This window comes from Sarcophilus harrisii, chromosome 1 (genome assembly GCF_902635505.1).
Source record: "Sarcophilus harrisii chromosome 1, mSarHar1.11, whole genome shotgun sequence".
Lineage (NCBI taxonomy): Eukaryota > Metazoa > Chordata > Mammalia > Dasyuromorphia > Dasyuridae > Sarcophilus > Sarcophilus harrisii.
Genome location: NC_045426.1, coordinates 236,742,332 through 236,768,703, shown reverse-complemented (window position 1 = coordinate 236,768,703; position 26,372 = coordinate 236,742,332). Strand labels below are relative to the sequence as shown.

Sequence of the window (26,372 nt, the reverse complement as noted above, 5' to 3'; positions counted from 1 at the left end):
ATTTGGACTCAGAATTCATCAGTTTTTTTCTCTGTAGGGAGATAAAATTTTTCATCATGTTCTTTGGTATTTTTATGGATCATTGTTTTGATCAAAGTATCCAAGTATCCAAGTATTTCAAAGTGATCACAATTACAACATTGCTGTTACTGAGCACAGTGATGCCCTTGTTCTCATTTTATCTTGCATAAATTCATATAGTTCTTACCATTGTTGTTTTTTTTTCCCTTTAAGCTGTCTCCTCATTACTTCTTATAGAAAAAAAGTACTATCACAATCATATGCTACAATTTGTTCAGCCAATTTCTAATTGATGATCATGCCCTCAATTTCCAATTCTTTGTCTTCACAAAAAGAGTTTTTATAAATATATTTGAATGTACAGATCAATGTCTTTTTTTTTTAATCTGTGTGGGATGCAGAACTAATAATGGCTATTTTCCGTTTTTTGACCATTTGTTCATTGTTACAAATTGTTCTCCAGAATGGCTGAATTAGTTCATTTTTTGTGTATCTATTTTCCCTCATCCCTTCCTTTTCTCATAATATGAGGTGGAACCTCAAAATATTTTAATTTTGCATTTTTCTAGTAGTGACTTAGAATATTTTTATATGGTTATAAATATTTTTATTTTCTTCTTCTGAAAACTTAACTATCTGTATCCTTTAACCATGTATCAGTTGGGGAATACCTTTATTTTTATAAATTTGACTTAATTCTACACTCAGTAAGTATATAGTTGAAAAATACTTTATCAAATAAAAACTTATGAAATTTTTTGAAATTATTTTATTATTGTTGTACCTTTTATCAAAATGTAATTTTCCCCCTGATTACCTTTCAATTAAGTCTTTTATTTTTTTTTCCTTTGCCAGAGATCATGTTTGGCTTTTTCTTCAGCTAAATCATATTACACTCTGCTCCATCCCATTATTTTAACTCAGTCTGGGTCTTTCTATTTCAAGGTAGTTTCTTGTAACAAGATATTGTTAGATTCTGATTTCTAATCTATTTTGCTACCTGATTCCATTTTATGGGTGAGCTCATCCCATTCACATGGGATACACATCTCATTCACATTGACAGATCTGATTACTAATTATTGTCTGCCTCTATCTCATTTATTTGTTTCTTCTCTTTTTATTCTGTCCCTCCTCAGAAGTTTATTTTGCTTCCAACACTGCCTCCTTTAATCTGCACTCCCTTTTAGTATCACTACCTTTTCTTTTATTCCCTTTACCCTCTTCCCATTCCTTTATTTTTTAAGATAGATTTCTATACTCAAGTGAATACATAGTCTTCCATTTTTGAACCAATTCTGATCAGGGTGAAGTTTAGGCATTGCCTGCTACCACATCCATTTACCCCTCTACCATAAAAGTTTTTCCTTGAATTTCAAGATGAGAAAAATTTCCACTTTCTGCCTCATTGAAAGAGTGCACATCTCTTTTTCATTCCTTCATTTTTTTGATATTATTTCACCATAATTGACATCACCTAAATTTCAATTTTTTTTTGCCCTGAGAAAAGAATTCTTTTCTATGAATATTTTCTGTAAATAAAGATAATTTTTCTTTTTTTCTCCAAATCTCTTTTGATATTTATGCCAAGTAGTGGTATTGTTAGGTCAAAAGATATGCATGAATTTATTGCTCTTTGAGCACAGATCATATCTTTTCATCATTTACTAGTAGGAACATGTCTCTTATGTTTTATAAACTTGACTGAGTTCCCTCCATGTTTGAGAAATATCAGAGAAATTTGCTTTGAAATTCAGAATTCAAAAAAAAAGTATTTCCCTCCATTTTTTTCTGTCTCATCCAGTCCCTCCTCAAAAGTGTTTTGGTACTGCCTAATCCTACCCTCAATGTGCTCTCTCCTTCCCCTTCTTCCCCTTCTCATATCCCATTCCCTCTTATTTTCCTGCAGAAAAGAGCTTTCTATGTTCCTATTGATTATGTATGTTATTTCCTCTTTGAGTGAATTCTGATGAGAGTAAAGTTTGCTCGCTCATCCTCCCCTCCCTATATTCCCCTACCCTGTAAATGATTTTTCTTGCCTCCTTTTCATGGCAGATAATTTAAAACATTTCACTTCTCCCTTTCCTTTTCTCCCATTATATTTCTCTTTTACCCTTTAATTTCATCATTTTAAAAAGATATTATCTGTTAATATTCAACTCACAGCTATACCCTCTAAATTTATATACTTTTGTCATAATAATGAGAAAGTTCTATTGAGTTACAAATATCATCCTCCCATGTAGGAATGAAAACAGAAAAGTGATATCACTTTTCTGATTACCTCCTTATGCTTCTCCAGAGTTCTGTATTGGAAAATCACATTTTTCATTCATCTCTGATCTTTTCATCACAAATGTTTGAAAAATCATCTATTTCATTGAAAGACAACTTTTCCTCTGCAGGATTACACTCATTTTTTCTGGGTTGTAATCCTAGCTCCATTTGTCTCTGGAATATTATATTCCAAGCCCTCCAGTCCTTTAATGAAAAAACTGCTAAATTTTGTTATCCTCATTGTGGCTCCAACATATTTGAATTATTTCTTTCTGGATGCTTGCAATATTTCCTCCTTGACCTGGGAGTTCTGGAATTTGACTATTATATTTCTGGTAGTTCCAATTTTGACATCTCTTTCAGAAGGTGATTGGTAGATTCTTTCAATTTCTATTTTATCCTTTGGTTCTAGACTATGCAAATAGTTTACCTTGAAAATTTCTTGAAAGATGATGTCCAGTCTCTTTTTTTGATCATGGCTTTCAGGTAGACCAGTAATTTTAAAATTATCTGTCCTGGATCAATTTTCCAGATCAGTTGTTTTTCCACTGAGATATTTAACATTTTTTTCTACATTTTTGTTTTGTTTATTGTATCTTTATTTCTCATAAAGACATTACCTTCTATTTGTTCAATTCTTATTTTTAAGAAATTATTTTCCTGGCCTTTTACACTGACTCCTCCTGTGCCTAAGCAATGCTCTGGATGCATTGTGCTGTTTCCAAGCCCTGACCCCTTCCATCCCCTCACAGTGCTAGTGCTGCCTTCCTCCTTCTGCCAATATGATCATCTACTGGGACCTCATCAATCATGATGAGATGTTCTCCAACATTTACAAGATCTATGCCTGAAGGTGTAGGGGAAAATGATCAGTAGGACAGAACTATTGATGACTCTCTCATTGGTGGAAATACCTCTGCTGAAGTTCCTGAGGATGAAGAAACAAATGTCACTGTTATCACTGGAGTTGACATAATAATAAACCATCACCTGCAAGAAATTAGTTTTACAAAAGAGTCCTACAAAATTTATATCAAAGATTAGATGAAATCAATTAAAGGCAGATTTGAAGAACACAATCCACCTAAAGCAAAACTTTTATGCAGAACAAATTAAACATATCCTTGCTAATTAAAAAACAACAACAACAACAACAACAAACTATCAGTTCTTCATGGGCAAACATGAGTCCAGTTAGCATGGTGGCTCTCTTGGATTTCTATCAGGATGGTGTGATCCCATAGACGATTTTCTTTAAAGATGATTTAGATTTGAGAAATGTTAGCAATAAAATTTAGCTTCTTACTTTGAATCACCTGTCACCATAACTGGCTGCTGCTTTTTGTCTTCTATACAATACCAGGATATGGGCAAACTTGGACTGATGTCATCTTGAGCTTTATTAATTTTTGACCTTAATTTGTTTGGAGTGGAGACATTGTTTTAAAGAAGAAGTTGTCTAAAATAAAATTCATTTAAACTTATTTGCAAGAATTCCTCTTGTTCTAATTTTTTTAAAGCTCAAATTAGTCACTTGGAACAGTTGTTCCCTCAAGGATAATTGTAGAAATCATTGCCTAGCCTTAGGTTACTTTTCTATATAAAACTTCACATGGATTTTTCTATAGTTGACTGCTTATGAAAATGGAATCTAAATTCTGTTTGCTAATTAAGCTTGAATTTAATAAGAGAAGAGTTGCCCACAAATATGCCAACAATATGAAGTAGACCTTTCTACATTTTCATTTCATCTATAAGCTGAAGTAGATTTAACTCAGGAAAAGATTATATCCAAACTGGATAAAAGGAAACCATGTAAAATTAAAAAAAAAAAGAAATTATTTTCCTCAGTGAGCTTTATGCCTCCTTTTCTAATTGAACAGAAAGAGTGGGAATGGTATGTTGTGGTCCACACTCATCTCCCATAATTCATCCTCCTGATCAATTCTTACAGAACAATAATATTCCACAATTTATTCAGCCATTCTCCAATTGATGGGCATCCATTCAATTTCCAGTTTCTAGCCACTACAAAAAGGGCTTGCAGAAACATTTTTCACAAATGGGTTACTCCTTTTAAGATCTCTTTGGGATATAAGCCTAGTAGTAATACTGCTGGATTTTTGAGCATAGTTCCAAATTGCTCTCCAGAATGGTTAGATCCATTCACAATTCCACCAACAATATATCAGTGTCCCAGTTTTGCCACATTCCCTCCAACATTCATCATTATCTTTTCCTGTCATCTTAGCCAATCTGACAGGTGTGTAGTGTTATTTCAGTTATTTTAATTTGCATTTCTCTGATCAATAATAATTTGGAGCACCTTTTCATATGCCTAGAAATAGTTACAATTTTTTCATCTGAAATTGCCTGTTCATATACTTTGACCATTTATCAATTGGAGAATGGTTTGATTTCTTATACATTTGAGTCAATTCTCTATATATTTTGTAAATGATACCTTTATTAGAACCTTTTACTGTAAAAATATTTTCCCAGTTTATTGCTACCCTTCTAATCTTGTCTGCATTAGTTTTGTTTGTACACAAAACTTTTTAACTTAATATAATCACAATTTTCTATTTTGTGATCAATAATGATGTCTAGTTCTTCTTTGGTCGCAGATTCCTTCCTCCTCCACATTGTGATCAATAATGATCTCTAGTTCTTCTTTGGTCCCATATTCCTTCCTACCTCTGAGAGGTAAACTATCCTATGTTATTTTAATTTATTTATATTATCATTCTTTATATTTACATCATGAACCCATTTTGACCTTATCTTGGTATAACGGTGTTAAGTGTGGGTCAGACTAGTTGGAGGTTTTATAGCTTTATAGCTTTTTTATAGCTTTATAGTTTCTCTGCTGATCTACTGGCTTGTAACCAAACCAGAGTAGCCAACACTGTGGTAGAGTCCTCCCCCTAGATTTTCCACTATGGAGACCATGCCCCACCCCTGGTCTGGTCAGTGTGTGCCTTCCTCCATGCTCTGCTGATCTGCCTGCCTATGCCTGCACCTGGCCTGGCCTCCTCCTGTGCCTGCACACACCATTAAAACTGACCTTTTCTGGCAATCTTAGTGGGTTCTGGCAGTCCAGCATTGATTCAGAGGCTGAACTTTGTAAATAGTTTGAGGGTAGTACGGGAGGTCAGAAAGATGCATGTGTCCTCTCTGCCATCTTGGATCCATCCTCTCCTGTTTCTTTTCAAAGAAGTATATCATTATAGAATTTTATTTGAATCACAAACATAATCTCACCAGTCATTAATGATAATTTAGATATCTACTTGATATTGCCTATGCCTGCCTATACTTTGTGCATTTGTATTTAGTAGTTTGATAATGACATTTGATAATAGTTTTCCACTGGTTCCTCTCTTGGATTTTGTGTATAGTGAACTTCTAGGTGTCTCATCTGCTACTTTTCCTGGTGAAAGATTCTTTCTATGGATAAATGGAAGCATTAGTTTTTCTTACCCATTTTCTTCTAAGTGTAAAGGCCTTTTTATGATATCTTCAAGAAATCTTATTTTCAAAAATAAAACACGCCATAAAGATAATACTTGATAAAAGTTACACAGAGTATAGCAGTGGTAAGTCTATAATAAAAGACTCCTTATTTATATATGCTTATTTTATTTTTTACTCTAGCACACTTTCTCTTTGACATCAATTCTCTGTGTTGTATAGGGGATATTGTTTAGTTGAATGTGGATACACAGAAGTCAAGTGTAAGTTTCAGAGACTGCTACCTCAAAGATTGATTCTATCTTTTAAAACACTAATGATAGTTAAGTTCAATTTACTACTCATGCCAAATCTTTTTTTTTTTCTCTTTTTTTTTTAATTTAATAGCCTTTTATTTACAGGATATATACATGGGTAACTTTACAGCATTAACAATTGCCAAACTTCTTGTTCCAATTTTTCACCTCTTACCCCCCCACCCCCTCCCCTAGATGGCAGGATGACCAGTAGATGTTAAATATATTAAAATATAAATTAGATACACAATAAGTATACCTGCAAAACATTATTTTGCTGTACAAAAGATCAGACTCTGAAATATTGTACAATTAGCTTGTGAAGGAAATCAAAAATGCAAGGTGTGCATAAATATAGGGATTAGGAATTCAAATGTAATGGTTTTTAGTCATCTCCCAGAGTTCTTTTTCTGGGCATAGCTAGTTCAGTTCATTACTGCTCCATTAGAAATGATTTGGTTGATCTCGCTGCTGAGGATGGCCTGGTCCATCAGAACTGGTCATCATATAGTATTGTTGTTGAAGTATATAATGATCTCCTGGTCCTGCTCATTTCACTCAGCATCAGTTCATGTAAGTCTCTCGAGGCCTTTCTGAAATTATCCTGTTGGTCATTTCTTACTGAACAGTAATATTCCATAATTTTCATACACCACAATTTATTCAGCCATTCTCCAACTGATGGACATCCATTCAGTTTCCAGTTTTTAGCCACTACAAAAAGGGCTGCCACAAACATTTTGGCACATATGGTCCCTTTCCTTCTTTATAATCTCTTTGGGATATAATCCCAGTAGTAACACTTGCTGGATCAAGGGTATGCACAGTTTGATAACTTTTTGGACTAGTTCAAACTACTCTCCAAAATGGTTTGGATTCATTCACAACTCCACCAACAATGCATCAATGTCCCAGTTTTCCCGTATCCCCTCCAACAATCATCATTATTTTTTCCTGTCATCTTAACCAATCTGACAGGTGTGTAGTGGTATCTTAGAGTTGTCTTAATTTGCATTTCTCTGATTAACAGTGACTTGGAGCATCTTTTCATATGACTAGAAATAGTTTCAATTTCTTCATCTGAGAATTGTCTGTTTATATCCTTTGACCATTTTTCAATTGGAGAATGGCTTGATTTTTTATAAATTAGAGTTAATTCTCTATATATTTTGGAAATGAGGCCTTTATCAGAACCTTTGACTGTAAAAATATTTTCCCAGTTTATTGCTTCCCTTCTAATCTTGTCTGCATTAGTTTTGTTTGTACAAAAACTATTCAGTTTGGTATAATCGAAATTTTCTATTTTGTGATCAGTAATGATCTCTAGTTCTGCTATGGTCATAAAGACATTCCCCTTCCACAGGTCTGAGAGGTAAACTATCCTATGTTCCTCTAATTTATTTAATTTCATTCTTTATGCCTAGGTCATGAACCCATTTTGACCTTATCTTGGTGTACGGCGTTAAGTATGGATCAATGCCTAGTTTCTGCCATATTAGTTTCCAATTTTCCCAGCAATTTTTATCAAACAGTAAGTTCTTATCCCAAAAGCTGGGATCTTTGGGTTTGTCAAAGACTAGGTTGCTATATTTGTTGACTGTTTTATCCCTTGGACCTAATCTATTCCACTGATCAACTAATCTATTCCTTAGCCAATACCAAATAGTTTTGGTAACTGCTGCTCTATAATACAATTTTAGATCTGGTACAGCTAAGCCACCTTCATTTGATTTTTTTTTTCATTAATTCCCTTGAAATGCTTGACCTTTTGTTTTTCCATATGAACTTTGTTGTTATTTTTTCTAGGTCATTAAAATAGTTTTTTGGGACTCTGATTGGTATAGCGCTAAATAAATAGATTAGTTGCTGTAAAGTTACCCATGTATATATCCTGTAAATTAAAGGCTATTAAATAAATAAAAAAAATAAAATAAAAAAAAATAAAAAAAAATAAATAGATTAGTTTAGGTAATATTGTCATCTTTATTATATTTACTCGCCCTATCCAAGAGCATTTAATATTTTTCCAATTGGTTAGATCAGACTTTATTTGTGTGAAAAGTGGTCTGTAATTTTGCTCATAAAGTTTCTGATTTTCCCTTGGCAGATAGATTCCTAAATATTTTATATTATCAGTAGTTACTTTAAATGGAATTTCTCTTTGTAACTCTGACTGTTGGATTTTGTTAGTGATATATAAGAATGCTGATGACTTATGTAGGTTTATTTTATAACCAGCAACTTTGCTAAAGTTGTGGATTATTTCTAATAACTTTTTAGCAGAATCTCTGGGGTTCTCTAAGTATACCATCATGTCATCGGCAAAGAGTGATAATTTGGTTTCCTCATTGCCTATTCTTATTCCTTTAATCTCTTTCTCAGCTCTTATTGCTATAGCTAGCGTTTCTATATACAATATTAAATAGTAACGGTGATAGATGGGCAGCTTTTCCTCAGATCTTATTAGGGAATGGTTCCAGTTTATCCCCATTACATGTGATGCTTACTGATGGTTTTAAATAGATGCTGCTGATTGTTTTAAGGAAAAGTCCATTTATTCCTATACTCTCAAGTGTTTTTTAATAGGAATGGATGTTGGATTTTATCAAATGCTTTTTCTGCATCTATTGAGATGATCATATGGTTTTATTAATTTGGTTATTAACATGGCCAATTATATTGATAGTTTTCTAATATTGAACCAGCCCTGCATTCCTGGTATAAATCCTACTTGGTCGTGGTGTATTATCCTGGAGATAATTTTTTTGTAGTCTTTTTGCTAATATCTTATTTAAGATTTTAGCATCAATATTCATTAGGAATTGGTCTATAATTTTCTTTCTCTGTTTTCAGCCTACCTGGTTTAGGTATCAGTACCATGTCTGTGTCATAGAAGGAATTTGGTAGGAAGCCTTCATTCCCTATTTTATCAAATAATTTATATAGCATTGGGGCCAATTGTTCTTTAAATGTTTGGTAAAATTCACATGTAAATCCATCTGGTCCTGGGGATTTTTCTTAGGGAGTTGTTTAATTGCCTGTTCTATTTCGTTTTCTGAAATGGGACTATTCAAACAATTACTTCCTCCTCTGTTAGTCTGGGAAGTCTGTATTTTTTGGAGGTAGTCATCCATTTCACTTAGGTTATCAAATTTATTGGCATAAAGTTGAGCAAAATAACTCCTTATTATTTCTCTAATTTCCTCTTCATTGGTGGAAAGTTCTCCCTTTTCATTTTTAAGACTACTAATTTCATTTTCCTCCCTCCTTTTTCTAATCAGATTTACCAAAGGCTTATCCATTTTATTGGCTTTTTCATAGAACCAACTCTTAGTTTTATTAATTAGTTCAGTAGTTTTTTTTACTTTCAATATTTTTAATTTCTCCTTTTAATTTTAGAATTTCCAATTTAGTATTTGATTGGGGGTTTTTAATTTGGTCTTTTTAGTTTTTTTTAGTTTGCAAGCCAATTCATTAATCTTTTCTTTCTCTGTTTTATTCAAGTAAGCCTCTAAGGATATAAAATTCCCTCTTATTACCGCTTTGGCTGCATCCCACAAATTTTGGTATGATATTTCATCATTGTCATTACCTTGAGTGAAATTATTAATTGTATCTATAATTTGCTGCTTCACCCAATCATTCTTTAAGATGAGATTGTTTAGTTTCAATTACTTTTGGTCTATTTCCCCTAACTTTTGTTGAATGTAGTTTTTATTGCATCATGATCTGAAAAGAAAGCATTTACTATTTCTGCTTTCTTGCATTTACTTTTGAGGTCTTTATGTCCTAATATATGGTCAATTTTTGAATAGGTTCCATGAACTGCTGAGAAGAAAGTATATTCCCTTCTATCTTCATTCAATTTTCTCCAAAGATCCAACATACCTAATTTTTCTAATATTCTATTTACTTCTTTAATTTCTTTCTTATTTGTTTTGTGGTTTGATTTGTCTAATTCTGAGAGTGCAAGGTTGAGATCTCCTACTATTACAGTTTTGTTGTCTATTTCTTCTTGCAACTCTGTTCACTTCTCCTTTAGGAAGTTGAATGCCATACCACTTGGTGCATATATGTTTAATATTGATATCACTTCGTTGTTTATGCTACCCTTTAGCAGGATGTAGTTTCCTTCCTTATCTCTTTTAATTAGATCAATTTTTACTTTTGCTTGATCTGAGATAAGGATGGCTACCCCTACTTTTTTGACTTCACCTGAAGCATAAAAATTTTGCTCCAGCCTTTTACCTTTAGTCTATATGTATCTCCCTGCTTTAAATGTGTTTCTTGTAAACAACATATTGTAGGGTTCTGACTTTTGATCCAGTCTGTTATCTGCCTCATCTTTATGGGGGAGTTCATCCCATTCACATTTACGGTTAGAATTACTAAATCTGTATTTCCTACCATCCTAATAACCCCAGATTATGCTTTACTTATTCTTGCCTCCCCAACCCTCTTTCCCCTTTTAAACTTATGTACCCCTCTTGTATCACGATGCTTATCCTCTTTATAATCCCTCCCTCCCCCCTTTGTGTCTTTCCCCCCTTCCTTCCCTTATTACTCTTTTTCTTTTCCTTTTCCTCTCCCCGTTTTTAATGAGGCGAGAGAATTTTCTCTAAAACAAATGTCAATTATTTTTTCTTTGAGCCAACTCTGATGAGTAAGATTCACACAATGTTCCTCCCCCTCTCTAAATTCCCTCAGATATGATAAGTTTCCTTAGCCTCTTTGTGGGATGTGGTTTCCCTCTTTTTATCCCTCCTTCCCACCTTATTCTGCCATCATCCCTTTTCCATATCTACTTCCCTTTTTTTTGTTATATCAGTACAATCAAATTATACATGTATTCTTTTTGTATATCCACAACAGAAATACAATTCTCAAGAGTTATTTTTACCTTTTCTGCATCTCTTGAGTTCTATGGTTGGAGATCAAATTTTTTGTTTAGTTCTGGTTTTTTCTTCAGAAACAAATGGAATTCATTTGTTTCATTAAATGTCCATCTTCTGCCCTGGAAGAAAATGCCCAGCTTAGCTGGGTAGTTTATTCTTGGCTGCATCCCAAGTTCTTGTGACTTTCGGAATATCATATTCCAGGCCCTTCTTTCCTTTAATGTAGAGGCAGCCAGATCTTGGGTGATCCTTATTGTGGCACCTCGGTATTTAAATGGTCTTTTTTTTTGCTGCTTGTAAAATTTTTTCCTTTATCTGATAGTTCGGAAATTTTACCACAATATTCCTTGGGGTTTTTATTTTAGGGTTTCTTTCAGAAGGTGTTCGATGAATTCTTTCAATGCCTATTTTACCTTCTGAATCTATTACATCTGGGCAGTTCTCTTTGATGATTTCTTGTAAAATAGTATCTAGGCTCTTTTTTTCATGATAGTTTTCAGAAAGTCCAATAATCCTCAGATTATCTCTGAATCTATTTTCCAAGTCTGTCGTTTTGCAAGTAGATAATTCATGGTTTTTCAGTTTGTCATTTTTTGTTTTGCTTGACTGATTCTTGCTGTCTCAATGAATCATTAGTTTCTATTTGTTCAGTTCTAATTTTTAAAAATTATTTTTCTTCATTAGCTTGTTTTACTTCTTTCTGTATATGTCCAATTGAGTTTTAAATGTATTGTTTTGGTCTGTGGAATTTTTTTCCATTTCACTAATTTTTTTTTTTTAGTGAATTACTTTCTTTCAATTCACAGATCCTACTTTCTTAAGAGTTCTTTGTCTTTTCTAATTCCCAAATCCTACTTTCTTGTGAATTCTTTCTTTTTTCCAATTCACAAATCCTACTTTCTAGTGAATTCTTTATTTGTTCCAATTCACAGTTCTTACTTTCCTGAGATTTTTTTACTTTTTCCAATTCGTATTTCAGGAAGTTGTTGCTCTCTTGTAAGGCTTCTCTTTCCTTTCCCCATTTATCTTCTAACTCTCTTTTGAGACTTTTAATGGTCTCTTCTATGAGAGCATCATGTAAAGGAGGACAGTCTGATGCATGTTTGCTGTTTGAGGTCTCTTCAGGTTTGCTGACCTGCTCTTTTTCTGCATAGAAGCTGTCCATCGTTCTTTTCATCTTTTTATTCATGTTTTAAAGCCTTTAGGGTAGGTCTCCTAGGCAAGGGGGTTACCAGCTTCCTCTGCAGAGCAGGGAAAGATGTAAACTGATTTCCGGCTCTGAGGTATGGGAGTGCTCTGAGGGAGAGTTTTCCATTCCCCCAACAGGAAGTGGATTCAGCACTGGCCAAGCTAACAAAGTGCCCAGTTGGGCTGAGTGGGTTAGCGATTGCCCTTGGCTAGAGACTAAGGGGTGAAAGTGTCACTGCCCCAGGCCGGAGCCTCTTGTGGGACTGTGAGTATTAGCAGCTGACCACAGACCGCCCCGAACTCTGCCCCAGTGTCTCTGCCTGATGCAAATCGGCCCTGGAAAAGCTCTATGGCCCCAAGCCGAGCTCCCCACTTTGCAGATTGGAGGCTAACCCGGGCTGAGTCCTCCTGCCGTGCAGGATCACAACTGCCCCAAGGAAAAGCCCCATACTGTGGGTTGGGGCTGTGCGCTTGTGCTGAGATCTGTGCTTTCACTTTCGGTTTGAGACTCTCCTTGGAACCTAATTTCTCTCCCAGTCTGCGCTGATCTCCCCCCTGACCCCGGAACCAACCTTTTTTGGCGAGACTGCAGATTTTCTTCGGCTGGTGAGTTGTTCTACTTCTTATCTTTATGAATTGTAGCAGTCAAGACTATTTTTGAGGCTCCATATAATATTGATAAAGAGGGTAAGAGAAGAGCTTAGAAAGTCGCGTGTATCTTCTCCGCCATCTTGGCTCCGCCCCCTATGCCAAATCTTTATAGATTTCTTCTCTAAGCTGTACTTCTCTGTCCTATTTCTAATTTCCCAGGGTTCAGTTTCTTCAGACTCAGAGCAACACCAATACAGAAGATTAAGGAAAGAGTTTATCTAACTTTTATCTACCATAAAAGAACAATTTCAACTGGAGAAATTAGGTGAAACTAACCTGATATCTATCATTTCCTATCAGAGTGTATTCTTCTTTACTCTGTGCTGAATCCCAACTTTTGGATCATTATGACCAAATCTTTTTAATGCTTTCTTAACTTTGTTATCCTTTGAATTCTGGCTTGAATTAACATGCCTTCTTTTTTACTCTAATGCATCAGGTCTTTTCATGAAGTATGTTTTTTTTTCCTTTTGCCCCTGCTATATTTGTCATTGCTAATAGATATTAACTGTACCCTAGACTAAATATTTAAATCTATCTATTGACTTTGTGCAAATATGCTAAAACCTGTCATATTTAGAGAGCCCAAATTCTTGTTCATCTTGACTTATAATTGTAATGGGGGTTGAAGTTGTAATTGGGGAATGGAGGAAGAAAAATTTGATAGCTGAAAAGGGGCAAGATAAATAACACATAATAATAATAATAACTTGTCCCTTCAACTCGATGAAAAATAATATCTCTGTCATGTGCCAGATATTAGAGCTGATATTTCAAGCTTGGAGTTTAAATTTTTCATATTTTATTTTATTCATTTAAAAACCTTATTCTGAGAAGAGGTCTATAAGCTTCATTAGATATCAAAAGAGCTCACGCTTCCTCTCTCTCTCACTTTTTCTCTTTCTCTTACTTTTTTTCCTCCACATCTACACATTCAAACTCACATATATACCCCATACACATATTTGCATATTAAGAACCTTGATTTATAGATAGTTATATTAAAAAATCTTGTATAAAAATACTAGAATGATGCTGCAGTATCAAGTAAAAAGAGTCCTAAAACAATCAATTCTAATAATAGCTATTAACATTTACATAATGATACTTAAAGTACTTATCTTACAACAATAACAACAGTTAGAATTTGTCACATTTTGAATTATGAAAAATGTATTATTTTTAATTATTTAGTACTTTCCTTGAGTTACACACAAAAATATTTTTAACATTCATTTTAAAAACAAGTCCTAGTGCAGCTAGGTTTACGGTGCTTAGAGAACCAGCCCTGAAGTCGAGAATCTGATTCAAATATGGCCTCAGAAACTTAACACTCCCTAGCTGTGTGACTATGGGCAAGTCACTTAACCCCAATTATCTCAGCAAAAAAAGTCAATAAAAAAAATCATATTTCCTCCCTTCCTCCCTTCTCATTTCCTTCATTAAGAAGGCAAGTCATTCAATATAGGTTATACATCTGTAGTCATGCAAAACATCTCCATAATAGTTATGTTGTTAAAGAAAAAATAGATCCCCAAAGAGAGAGGAAAAAATCAATAAAAATAAACTTTAAAAAATGTATTCTTCAATCTGTATTCAGATACAGTCAATTCTTTTTCTGGATAGCATTTTTCATCATAAATCCTTCAGAGTTGTCTTGGATCATTATACAGCTGAGAATGGATAATTCCTTCACAACTGATCATCTTACAATATTGCTGTTATTTTGTGCACAGTATGTTACTCTTCACAAAAGTTCTCTTTTCAGGTTTTTCTTTTCTTTTCTTTCTTTTTTTTTGTTTTTTTTTTTTTGTTTTTAAGGCAATTGGGGGTAAGTCACTTGCCCAGGGTCATACAGCTAATAAGTATTAAGTGTCTGAGGCCAGATTTGAATTCAAGTCCTTTTGACTCCAGGGCTAGTACTCTATCCTCTATGTCATATAGCTGCCCCTTCCAGTTTTTTCTGATAGTATATTACTCATTATTTCTTATAGCACAAATATGTCATAATAAAATATCATAGTTTATTTACTCATTTCCCAATTGATGGACATTCTCTTGATTTCCATTTCCTTGCTCCCAGAAAAGAACTGCTATAAATATTTTTGTACACATAAATCTTTCACCTTAAAAAAACTTATTTTTTTCCTTTTTGATTTGATTTTTCTTGTGCAGCATCATAATTGTGGAAATATATATATAATAATTATGTGTTTAACATGTAACCCTAGAAGAGGGTTGGGGAAAAGGGAAGGAAAAAATGTGGAACACAAAGTTTTGCAAAGGTGAATGTTGAAAATTGTGTATGCATGTGTCTTGAAAATAAAAAAAATAACAATAATAAAAATATTTTCCACTTATTTTTGATAACTATTTCCTTCTATTCTATCTTTACCTGTTTCTTCTACTCTTTCTCTCCTTTCACTCTATTCCTTCTCAAAAGTGTTTTGCTTCTGTCTACCTTCTCCCTTAATCTGCATTCCATCCTATCACCCTATTACTTCTCTTATCTTCTTCCCCTCTGATTTTTCTATAGGTTAAGACAGATTTTGATACCCAATTGGGTGTGTATTTTATTCCCTCTTTGAGTCAATTCTGATGAAAGTGAGGATAACTTACTCCATTCACATTATTCTGCCTCTCCCTTTCCCTTTCCCCATTTATATTCTCCCCTAATTTTATTATTTTTTAGACATCATGTCTTCATATTCAACTTATACCTAAGTCCTTTGTATATAAATATTTTTTCTAACTGCCCTATAATGAGAAAGTTCTTAATAATGTGTACAGGTAATCTTCTATGTAGGAAATCAAACAATTTAACCTTATTAAGTTATGTAGGATTTTCTTTTCTTGGGTATTTTTTTTTATGCTTTGCTTGTGCTTTTTATATAAAAGTCAAATTTTCTATTCAGTTCTAGTCTTTTCATCAAAGATGATTGAAAGTCCTCTATTTCACTGAATATACACTTTTCTCCTAAAAGAATTTACTGTTTTTCTGGGTAGATGGTTTTTGGTTGTAATCCTAGCTCTTCTGTCCTCTGAAATATCATATTCCAAACCTTTTGATCCTTAAGAGTAGAAGTTACTAAATTTTGTTTTATTATGATTGTGGCTCCATAGTGTTTGGAATTTTTCCTTTTGGCTGCTTGAAATATTTTCTGCTTGACCTTAGATCTCTGAAATTTGGCTATAATATTGCCTAGAGTTATAACTTTTGAGATCTTGTTCAAGAAGTAATTGGTGGATTCTTGTAATTAAGCTTCTTTCCAACAATACTCCTTGGGTTTTTTAGAACTTTCTTTACCATTTGGCATAGTCTGTTTTTTGTTGTTGTTGTTGTTGTTGTTGTTGTTGTTTGTTTGTTTGTTTTTGTTTTTGACGTATTATGGTCATTATTTAAAGGAGGAGAGATCCCGCGAAAGAACAAAGATGTCAGGATGATGTCAGGAAGGTGCTTAAGTTTTCCCAGTTTCCATCAAAAATCAAATGAAAGAAAGCCTCTGAACAGAGTCTAAGGGAATGAAACAACTCTCCAACTGAAGATAGATTAGAAAAACTTCAAGGTCAGTCTCACTGGGGTAAAAAAGATGTTCAGTCCAGGTCAGACAGTGTCCAGAAAAGTCAGAAAGAGGGTCTCAATCACAGACAATCAGCAACTGAGTCTTCTGTTCTGACTCAGTAGCAGAGCAGACCAGTGGAGCAGTCTCCAATGCCAGCACAGAAGACAAATTGCCAGCACAGAAAATTAAGCTCTTGTCTGGAGAGAGTAGGTAGGACTATGTTTGCCATGAACAAGACACCAAACAAAAGAGGTTCTGACAAATTGCCAATGCAAGTGACCAGAATGGTAGGTGCAAATGAACATAATAATATCTATCTTAATCACCTCATTATAAGGAACAAGTAAGATATGTGTAAAGTGAGTGAAATATATATATACTTAATAAATGATTGCTTCCTTCAATACTTTGTTGACATTTTGGAAATGATGGGATATGTGCCTTCAATTAACTTATAACTGAGTTGGATAAATAAAATTAGGATATTGGCTGGCTGGTTGTTCTTCACTCTTGAAGAGAACCAAAATGACATGATTTTGCTAGGGTCAAGATATAGTATATCTGACTATGACTGCTCAGATCAATATAAACTCTGAATACTCTACCATAGATTAGACGTAAAAAGTCGACATGAACACTTTGCATAATGATAGCTCAAATTTGTACACTTAATATTTCTTTTGAGCTACTATAATTTTTCCTCATAGAATATATATGATAACTTTTTTATGCAGACACATGCTGATGGATGACCATATATCACAATCAACTTAAAAGCTTTTTAGAGGCTTTTATATCCTTTTATTGTTTCTTCTGATCTTTATGTGAGTGTTTGTCTTTTATGGGTTCTTTGTAAAATAGTCTTTTTAGGTATTCAAACAACATAGCCAGCTCACTGGAGTTGCATTCTCTACATTAGACTTTAAATTCTTTGGCTCAAAAAATGATCTCACTATTAGGTGTTTTATCTTGCCAGATGATCTTCTTAATATTTCTAAAACAATTCAAATGAAAATAATTCAGTTTCCTGGTATGGTGCTGGTATAATTTACAAGTTTCGTAGGCATACAACAATGGAATTAGCACAGATCTGTAGACTTTCAGTTTGCTACAATCTAATACCTCTTCTCTTCCACACTTTTCTTTCAAGTCTCTCAAACATATAGTTTTGACTATCTATATCTATATCTATATATCAACTTTCTTCTATGTATATGTGTACATCATTTGAAAGTATACTATCAAGTTAAGTGAACTTATCTACAACAATCAAAATTTCTTCATTTGTTGTAACTCTTGATTCCACATATGAATAGTGTGATACTGGTGGGCAGAAAAACTCTGTTTTCTTGATTTTGAGGCCAAAATTAGTACAAACATCAGAGAATGAGTCCATACTCTAATATCTAAGCCTCAGAGACATTTACTGCAGTCATCTACAAACAAAAAGAAATGCATCAACTCTCTCCACATTAGTCTCAGCTTCTATGCTTTTCAATTAAATGATTTATTGTCAGTGATATAGATGACCTCAATACCATTTTCATTTTCATAGAAAGCTTCTGACAACATTGTGGAAAAAAAAAAAAACTGTGATAAAAACCATGGGTGCAAGTCCACAGCCCTGCTTCATTCCATTGATGATTGAAAAATCATGACAATATTGTCCTTTATCCTGAACCCTACAAAGATGCCATCATGAAACTGACAAACAATTATGATTAATTACTGTGAAGAACCAAATTTTGACATGATGTTCCACAAACCTAATGAATTATAGTATTGACTATTAAATCAATAAACATTATATACAGATCTCTTTTCCATTCCTGTATTTTTTATAGAATCATCAAGCAACAAATACTATAACTATTCTTTGGCCCTTTTTTAAGTCACACTGACTCTCAGGTTGATGACTATTGTTGAGATGAAGAATCAGTTTTTTAAGGAGAATTCTGGTAAGAATCTTGTAGGCAATGACTAAGAGAGATCCCACTATGCTTGTTACTTTCTTTAATGTACATCTGCAATGGTGGTAACATTGAATTCCTAGAGATAACCTCTGATTGTCATATTACCCAGCAGATTTCAGTTGGCTTTTGTATGAGCAATGGATTCTCCACCTTGTTTAAATAGTTTAAATACAATCAGAAATTGAAGTTTAATTGCAATTAAATAAAATTGCCATATGAAAGAAGCCTAATGCCATTCTAAACTTCTTCAAGTGAAAATTCAATTAGAACGAGATTGACTTCAAACTGAGATATATGGGCAATGGCTTTAGTATTGATGATGACAATCTCTTAAGAAGCCATGTGGAAATGTTCAGCTCATCTCTCCAGGATTATGGCCTTATCACTAACTAAAGTCTTCACAGAGTTACTTTTAGGCCATCATAAAGGTGCTTTACATTGTAGCTACCAGTTTACTGATAATTTAATTACTGGTTACTTAATTCCATTTTCCTACTTAGTGAGACAAGACTTCCTTTTTTGTTTGCATTTTACTTTTGATGGAGTTAAATACTACTTATAGTTCTTAGAGACTAATGATCATGCTGGTAAACATTGTGGAGTTCTCATCTTTCATTTATCTGATTCTGAATTACCCTATCAATTTCATCAAATCAATATTTATCTTTGAGGGTATTCTGATGGACATGCAGCTTAGCACCAAATCTCTGAAAGTTGCCCACTTCTTTTTTGCTCCACTGTTGCCAACCCTATATTGGCTAAAGTTTCCCTTCAAGTTATTAAAGAAGTGTTTATACTCAGAGAAGCACTCTAATCTGTTAAATCTTCTGGTAGTCATCTTGCTTTAGGGCTGCCTCAGGTTGAGTGCAAAAGTTTAGCTTGAAGAGGATATTATAATCAGTCTATTGTGTTGCTCCACATTGAAAGAAATGTTTGTTTCTCTAATTGTTTTTCTCTCAGATTAATAGCCAATTATTAAAATTAGGGCAACCTTAACTTTTTGCCCTGTTGTATTTCTTTATCTGAAGCCCAATCTCTCAGAGCTAATGGAAGATAAGATTAATACTCTCCTCCTTCTGGCTATTACTAAACCACCCCAATTACATCACACTTCTAATCTAAATGAATTCTTATCTATTGTGTTTCACTGAAGTTAATTTGGATGGAAGTAGACCCTTTCTTTAGGTATGTAGCCCAAGACTGTTAGTAGTCTGGACATGGGGTAATCCCTTTGCTCAAGAGTGACAGGATGACATTCTCCCAATTCTTTATTAGAATCAGTCCACCTATCAGTAGTTGTTAATTAATCAGAATTAATCTGTACCCTCTAGAGCACCCACTTTTCCAAAACATATAAGAAATATCTGCCATTTTGATCTTTGGTTTAAGAAAGGGAGGGTCAAATGATTATTACTTTTTGATTTCTAAAAGCCTTTTATTTTCAGAATATATGCATAGATAGTTTTCTACATCATGCTTGCAAAAACCTTCTGTTCCAAATGTTTTTCTCTCTCCTTCCTTCCAGCCCTCTCCCACAGATGGCAAATAACCCAATATATGTTAAACATGTACAATTATTCTATGCATATGTCTACAATTATCATGGTACACAAGAAAAATCAGATCAAAAAGGGAAAAAATGAGAAAAAAATAAGTAAGTAAACAACAACAAAAGAAGATGTAAATACTATGTTGTGATCTATACTCAGTCCTCACAATCCTCTCTTTGGATGCAGGTGGCTTTTATTATCACAAGACCTTTGGAATTGGTTTTAATAACCTCATTGTGAAAAAGAATTAAATCTATCATAATTGATCATCACAATTTTGTTGCTATGTACAATGTTCTCTTGCTTCTACTCACTTCACTTAGGATCAGTTGATGTAAGTCTCTCCAAGCCTCTCTGAAATCATCATGCTGATTGTTTCTTACAGAACAATATTTCATTATATTCATGTAGCATAATTTATTCAGCCAGATGGGCATTCAGTCTGTTTCCAATTCCTTGACAATATAAAAAGGGCTGCCACAAACATTTTTGGACATGTGTATCATTTCCCCTTTTTTGTGATCTCTTTGGAATACAGGCTCAGTAGAAACACTGCTGGATCAAAGGGTATACACAGTTTGATAGCAGTTTGGGCATAGTTCCCAATTGCTCTCCAGAATGGTTGGATAATTTTACAATTCTTCCGGCAATACATTAGTAGCCCAACTTCTCACTTCCCTTTCAATATTCATCATATCTTTTCTTTTCATCTTAGCCAATCTGAGAGGTATGGAGTGATACCTCAGAGTTGTCTTAATTTGCATTTCTCTATCAATAGTGATTTAGAGAGTATTTTTTTCATATGATTAGAAAAGGTCTTAATTTCTTCATCAGTTATAGCTTTTTATTGACACAACATATGCATGGGTAATTTTTCCACACTGACTCCTCCAAACATTTCTGTTCCAACTTTTCCCCTCCTTCCCTTCACCCCCTCTCCTAGATGGCAGGCAGTTCCATACATGTTAAACAGTACAAAAACTTTTTAACTTAATATAATCAAAATTAATCATATTTCATTTCATAATGTATTCTAGTTCTTCTTTGGCTATAAATTCCTTTCTTTTCCACTGATTTGAGGTAGATTATCCTTTGTTCCTCTAATTATGACCATTTCTTTTAATAAAATTGTTACCCAGAAACTATGCCTCTTGATATTTTAAACATCACATAATTTATACCACTCTCACATCTTATCTTTCTCTTATCCATACAATGACTTAGTTTATCAAATGTCAATATTTGCTAACAGAGTGAATCCATGAAGTTTTATTTATTTAGAAAAATGGAAGACAATGTTAGTGATGAGAGGATCATAAGGTACACAAGTCTTCAGTAGAAATTGTTTCTCCATTCTTCTCAAAGATCTCCATGCAATGTCTGATAGTCTGTGCTTAATCTTGTCCTTCTTTGACATATTAGTCATAAGTGTATCCCGGTTTTCATAATTTTTTTCTTTGACCTGATCATGGTTGATCATGGTGAAAGCATATGCATTGGTTGTGAGGGCATGATACTTTCCTGCAAATTAATGACATTGCTATCAAATCTGTAATTGGCTTCTTTTGAGAGCATACAAGTTTACTGACTAGATTAATTTTTATTGTAAAGCTTACAACTTCACAGTGCTTCCAATCATTATGAGCACTCTAAAAAAGGAAATAAGAAAACAAACAAAACAAAACAAAAACACACAAACAAACAAATTTCCAGTTCTGACCTTAATAAGGTGGCCTTTGTTTGAAGGTCTTGTTTCACTCAGGGCTGCTATTTGAATCCTGAGTTCTCTTGCAACAAGAGCTGTTTATTTTTCAGACATGCTGGATTTTGTGTGGTCCATAAGCATGCATCCATTCCATGTACTGGTAAAATTGGAATCATCTTTACAAGGTGTGATTACTTTCTTGGGTGTGATTTGACCACAAGATAGGATACCCTCCCATCACAGCAAGAAGTTCAGGGTTGAGTGAAATAGACCTTTTTTAAACTCTTCTTAACACCAGGAGATAATTAGTATAATGCTTTAAAAAAAAGTTGCTTAGATACCCGGGGGCCAGCCAAATTCCCACTTCTATTTCAGTCCAATGAGAAAATGGCCTCATGCCTTGGACCACTTGTTTGAAGATAAAACTGCTATCTAACCTTTTCATATTAAAAACAGATAATCCAAAGGAGGGCAACAGAATAGTGAATAAATTGGAAGTCATATCATAAAAACAATGATTGAAAGAACTGAAAATGTTTAACCTGGAATAAAAAAAAAAGAGAGACATACCTGTCCTCAAGGAGCTTTTGATCATGCTGGGAAGCCAAAACTAATATATATATGAGTCAAAATGGAGGGTATTATTTAAATATTGAAAGACTATCCTGTGAAAGGATTCAGTTTGTTCTGTTTTTTCTTCAGGAGTCAGAACTGGAAATAAGGGACAGGATTTGCATAGAGAAGCAGATTCAAGTTGCAGAAAACTTTCTGAGCAATTAAAGCTCTCCAAAATTGGAGCAAGTTATCTTAGAATATTCTCCTCCCACTACTTAAAATGAAAATTCATTTAAGTAAAGGTAGGATAAATACTTGGTAGGTATTTTACAGAGAGAATTCTTGTTCAGGTGTGTGTTATAGAGCTTTTGAGTTTCCTTCTGACCTAGGGAAGTGGTGACTTTTCCTATGTCTTGCAACTAAAAGAATGGAAATATAATAAGTGAGTTTCTCACTTCTATTATTCTATTAAGAATATAAATAAAAATTAAGAATATCAATATTAATATTATACAGGTGATGGGAGACAATAATGAAAAGTAGAACAAAACAAAACAAATAGCAATAAAGAAATGTATTGCCTTTGGCAGTAGTACAGATTAAATCTCTTCAGTCTAATAAAATCTTTCACTTGTGTGCTGTTATTCATAGACCTCAAAGTAAGTTCAGAAGCTTTTATTAAGCATTTATTATTTGTCAGGCACCATGTAAACTCCAGGAATATGTACATGAAGAGAGAGAAAGTTGGTTCCTGTCTTCATGGAGCTTCCATTCTTTTTTTTTTTTTTTATAATAGTTTTTTCTTATTTTTAAAATATATGCAAAGATAGTTTTCAACATTTATCCTTGCAAAACCTTGTATTCCAAATTTTTCTGCCCCCCTCCCCTCAACCCTCTCCTAAACAACAAGTAGACAAGTAATAGATATTAAACATGTGCAATTCTTCCATACATATTTCCACATTTATCATGCTACATAAGAAAAACCAGCTCAAAAAGGAAAAACAGTGAGAAAGGAAAAAATAAGCAAACAACAACAAAAAATACTATGTTGTGATGCACATTCAGATCCCAAAGTCCTCTTTCTGTATGCATATGACTCTCTCCATCACAAATCTATTGGAATTGGCCTGAATCACCTCACTGTTGAAAAGAGCCAAGACCATCATAGTTGAATATCACATTATCTGTTGCTGTGTACAATGTTCTCTTGATTCTATTTTACTTAACTTCAGTTTATATATCTCCTAGGCCTTTCTGAAATCATCCTGATGATTGTTTCTTATAGAACAATAATATTCCATAATATTCATATACCATAACTTTTTCATCCATTCCCCAACTGATGGGAATTCATTCAGTTTCCAGTTCCTTGCTACTACTAAAAGAGTTGCTAAAAACTTTTTTTACGCATGTCAGTCCCTTTCCCTTTTTGACGATCTGTTTGGTATGCAGATCAAGAAGAAACCAACTGCTGGATTAAAGGGTATGTACAGTTTGAAAGTCCTTCGGGCATAATTTCAAATTGTTCTCCAGAATGTTTGGATTAGTTACAACTCCACCAACAATGTATTAGTGAACCTGTTTTCCCACATCCCCATGGTGCTTTCATTCTATAAAGAAAAAGTAACATATGACAGAAAGCAGAAAAAAAGAAGTGGGAGAAATGAAAGATGATGATACTTAGCCACAAGGAGTGAGGTGAATAACAAAAAAAAAAAAAAAAAAAGTCAGAGATACAGGAGTAAAGCCTAGAGAGGAATAAATGTCAATAAATAATAATAAGTAATGTTACTAGTTCAGGCTTTCTCCTTAAAATAAAAGTTTCAGGAGGAACCAATTAAGAAGAAGGCTAGATCATAAAGAAAAGGGCCTTCCTAATGTATGAAACTCAAGGCTGGAATGAACTTCCACACTGAAGATATTTCTAAGTCTTGTTTTGGAAAGTTCAGAATATAGTATGGAAAGAAATGAAGACATCGTTTAATAGGGTGATGTGTATGAATGGACTTTTATTAAGTATTTACTTTATAAATTAGAAGATAGAAAGTTTAATAATATATGCTAGTATGTATGCATATACCTGTAAATATATGTATATATACATATATATGTGTGTGTGTGTGTGTATGAGAGAGAGAGAGAGAAAGAGAAAGTGTGCACATGTACACATATACTAATGTACATGTACTACATTATAATGGAAATTCTAGAGAATAATTTCCAAGATCATACTTCCATGATACAATACTATCCCACCTGATCACTGTTGTTTTTTTTTTTTTTTTCTTTTTGATCATTTTTCCCCAAAGGCATACTGAGGTAGAATACTTCTAAATAGCATAACTCCCTTGTCCTGAAAAGACTGATATGACTTCTTTTCAAATGATTTTATATATGATACATGAATTAAACTCTAGGAAGATTTTTATAAGACTGAAAGTTCAGGTCTTACAACCTTGACAGTAAATCTAATTTGGGTCCCAGCTGTCATTTAGATCTCGTATATGGTTGTACTATTACAGGCTATGTGTATCCTCCAAAGAGGATTTCAAAATCCATATGACAACTTTAGGGGACATAAGGAACTTGAAATTCATTCAGTAAAGAGGAATGGAGGTGATTAAAAGATGGAAAATGGAATTTTGGAAGTTTAATGCAAATTAAAATATTCAGCCTGGAGGGAAAAAAGAAGAGGGACAAGGGATGCTCACCAGCTGCTCTGTTGAGAAGAATTCCAGGGGAGGAAATCAGATTAAATTTTAGCTTGGGTGTTTTACTTTAAGACTTGAGAAAGGACTCATTTCCTTGACAGTGAAGGATAGTAAATATGGGAATGAGTTTCTGTGGGAAATTATGGAATCTATTTTCCTAAAGGAGATAGGTTCTCATATACCTTTAATGAAATAGGAATAGTTTTATCCACATTACCTCTCAAAGTTCCAGTAATTAGATATTAATCTTTGGGAAATTTTGACCTCTAAACTAGTCTAGTCATTTTCAATTCAGAGGTGACAAGCTATTCACAATCGAGAGTAGACTATGTGAGTAAACTATCTTATGGGCACTGCAAATTAAAGGATGTTATAATATCACGAAAGTTACCATGTCCAAGCCTAGGGTCCCCCAGAATAACCATAAACATATTAATAAAAACATGAACTAAAGTTACTTGGGATTTTCTGAGGTGGGTTACAATGAACAAGAGTCATATTTATGACCTATTTGAGAAATGTACTGTCAGAAAGACAATCTCAACATAAAAAGCTTGCAGATTTTATGATAATTCCTCAACTCCTGGCATTCAGTACTATTTCAATATATTTTATGAAGAAACAAAATATTGGAATAATCATGCATCAAATTGACCATTTTGTGGGAATATGTCCCATTCTTCTCAACTCTCATCCTGATGTGATATTTTCCATTTAAAAAGTGTTTATTTTTTATTATTTAATTACTAAATTAAAGTTATTCCTTATTTATGTGTTATTCCTGTAGCACATTTGTTTTAAATTTGCAATTTGATTATTCAATTGCCCGGTGGAGAATTGTTAATGAAAAATTATGATAACTTCACATGGGAATTTGTTGTATCCAAGCTGGCATTTTGAGAAACTAAATATAACAGATTATTAAGTGAGCATTAGTCTGGGATTATTCTATACCCAATATTATCTGTTTTTGTTATGGAAGTTGCTTTCTTAAGTTAGAAGGCATTTCATTAAATTATGATTTGGTACAACAAATATATTCCTGGGTCCTTTAAGAATATATACAACAAATAGAAGAAAAATTAATTCTGCAATTTCATTAGAAAAATTAATTTCTAGGAAGGAAACTCCTGTTTTTTAATGCAGACTGGAAATTATTCTTCAGCAAAGAATAAATCATTTTTTTTTGGATGTCAAAAAGATAAATGATTTTCCCATGTCTCACAGTCAGTATATGTCAGATGTGATGTATATGTATATAGGCATATCTCTTTAATTCTCTATTATCTACCAACATATTTATCGATCAACTATCAATCTGTTTATCAAATTAGACTAATGCTAATTAATAGTATATGTTTAATATTGTTTAGGAGCATTTTTACTTCATATACAGATATACATTTTATCTCTCTAATTAAAAAAAATAACTTCATCTTTTCCAGCCCAAGCTGTTTTTCTTTGAAACCTTATTTGTAGATACTCTGGAACAATTCACTTGGGTTTGGTG

General features: G+C 33.4%; 1 pseudogene; it reads left to right on the top strand.

Moving 5' to 3' along the window:
• Positions 1-3,080: 3,080 nt before the first annotated feature.
• Positions 3,081-3,433, top strand: LOC100922975 (annotated as a pseudogene).
• The last annotated feature ends 22,939 nt before the right edge of the window (positions 3,434-26,372 follow it).